Here is a 2,500-nt window from a genome sequence, read left to right as displayed (position 1 = left end):
ATGCTCGTGTGCACTCTTCAGTGTCACATCGATATTCGAGGTCGCTCCACGGCGGCCTTCGAAAGTTGGTGGGAAGTTTGGTCGGTTCAGCACTTCTAGTCTGAGCTCGTGAATTGCTTCAGCGAGTCTCTCACCTCGCCTGGCGGCGCGTCGAGCACCAAGAGGCGTGATGTCACTGTGCCATAGGGGTGACATGGCATTTGCGTCCATTGTGCAAATCAGCAAGTCATTGCGGTAGAACCCAACCGCCTCTTTTAACTGGTCGATATACGGTCTTTCTCTGTGCCTGTACTGAAAGTACATATTTAGCACGAAAAAGGTGAAATCGCCAGTATTTATCTCAGCTAACACCATGCATCTGTTGCTTAGGTGCGCCACTTTGACTGCTCTGAAGGAACGATTTAGCACAACAATTGCTGCCATAGGATGCTCTCCCCCAGCCAGGATCTGAGCTGTTGTCGGCATATATCGGATCTTTCCGTCCCTAGAGTAGGGCTCTTGCAGACATAATATGTCTAGAGACTCCTCCTCCGCTCGGCGTCGTACCTCCTGCATCACCGCTTGCGTTCGCGCGCAGTTCAGCTGTCCTATCTTAACCGACATTGGCATTGTGATTTTTCACAGTCCGGTCGGGGACAGGAGAGGTAGCGGCCGGAATGGAGACGGTTGACAAGAGGTCTTGTCTCCCATAGTCTGTCCGCTGGATTTTGCGTTGAGTGAGAATCCTGTAGTAGGCACACTCTTTGCCTGGCGTTTCGCATGTGCGATTACGCTTTTTGCACGGGATACAGACCGCTCGGTCCCCCGCTTTTCTACAGTCCTTCCTCATGTGGCCGTTCTCGCCACAGTGCCCACATGTTATTATACTCGGGTCCTGCTTGCAGAACCTTACCGAGTGGTTCACATCCTGGCACCGCGTGCAAACGACTAAGTCCAGGTAGTCGTCAACCGGCATGGACTCAAAGCCCATGTACAGTCGCTTCTGCCTCAGAATCGCGACTCTGAGTCTGGGGCTTACTTCCACCACGAGATGTGATGTTTGTTTGCCCCTTGGCCCAGTCCGGAACTTCGGCTTAAACTCCTGGCGAAACTGTGTTTCGGAAAGTCCTCCAAGGTCGTTTTGCTTTCGAGTTAGCTCAACCACAGCTTCATTCTTCATGACACATGGTACATGATATATGATTATCTGCGGATTGAGCTTTTTCGGCAGTTCGCACTTGAGTGCTTCTGTCAGTTTGTTGTTAGCTAGAAGCTTCTGGCGATCAGTCTCAGACGCCACATCTACGATGAGCGTCGGGCCGTTTGTGGCGACCCGTGAGAACTTCACACCTTCAACCTCAGGCTTGACCAGGGAGGTGAATTTCTTTCTCACTTCTGCGCCAGTTTCATTGCCCTTGGACTTGATGAAGAGCGTTGCCTTCTCAGTCAGGGCTTTGGTTATCATCGCCTGCGTTTTCCGTTCTGGTATGGGTGGAGCGGCGGCAACTTGTGCAAAGGTCTTGGGTGGCGCCGTGGGCACCGCCTTCGTCCTCGCCAGCTCCTCCTCCAAGGCTTCCACCCTTCCGGTGAGGGCCGACTGCGCCATGGCCCAATCAAACAACTTAGCTCTCAGTTGTCTCTTAAAGTCCCCCAGATTTCCCTCCTCGACCAGTTGTCCCGGTTTTAGAGAGTCGTCCACGAGCTTCAGGACGTCCTCGAGCCGCGTCGCGATAAGCTTCACGGTCGCAAGATCGCTTGGGCTTGCCTTGTATCGGGACGTGCCGTCATCGACTGGGCCGCCAGGCTGTTGTCCGGCTACCTGCGCCGAGTCCGGCTGCTTGTTCGGTTTCCGCTTCTTCCGTCGTGTCCGGGACTTGCGTCTCTCGGCACCCGACATTGGTGAAGAGGCGCGGCTACTGCTGGCGCTTTCCCCGACTGGGCCGCTGGGCAGTTGCCCAATCTCGTTAATCCATTCATGCGCGTCACTAATTAGATGACGAGGCATTTGGCTACCTTAAGAGAGTCATAGTTACTCCCGCCGTTTACCCGCGCTTGCTTGAATTTCTTCACGTTGACATTCAGAGCACTGGGCAGAAATCACATTGCGTCAACACCCGCTAGGGCCATCGCAATGCTTTGTTTTAATTAGACAGTCGGATTCCCCCAGTCCGTGCCAGTTCTGAGTTGATCGTTGAATGGCGGCCGAAGAGAATCCGCGCACCCGCGCGCCCCCGGAGGAGCACGCTAAGGCGGACGCGGCCTCGCAGCAAGGAAGATCCGTGGGAGGCCAAGGCACGGGACCGAGCTCGGATCCTGCACGCAGGTTGAAGCACCGGGGCGCGAACGCCGCGCAGGCGCGCGCATCCTGCACCGCCGGCCAGCACGAGGCCAACCAACGGCGAGAGCAGACCACGCCCGCGCTAAACGCCCGCACTTACCGGCACCCCTACGGCACTCACCTCGCCCAGGCCCGGCACGTTAGCGCTGACCCACTTCCCGACCAAGCCCGACACGCCCCGAT

The 2,500-nt window shown here is 56.0% G+C and overlaps 1 pseudogene; it reads right to left on the bottom strand.

The window, feature by feature from the left end:
• LOC126328156 (large subunit ribosomal RNA) overlaps positions 1 to 2,500 on the bottom strand; it is a 9,199-nt pseudogene that overhangs the window by 4,323 nt on the left and 2,376 nt on the right.

The sequence above is a fragment of the Schistocerca gregaria genome, unplaced genomic scaffold, assembly GCF_023897955.1.
Source record: "Schistocerca gregaria isolate iqSchGreg1 unplaced genomic scaffold, iqSchGreg1.2 ptg001090l, whole genome shotgun sequence".
Classification (NCBI taxonomy): domain Eukaryota; kingdom Metazoa; phylum Arthropoda; class Insecta; order Orthoptera; family Acrididae; genus Schistocerca; species Schistocerca gregaria.
Note: the sequence above shows the minus strand (reverse complement) of the source record. Positions and strands in the feature narration are given on the sequence as shown.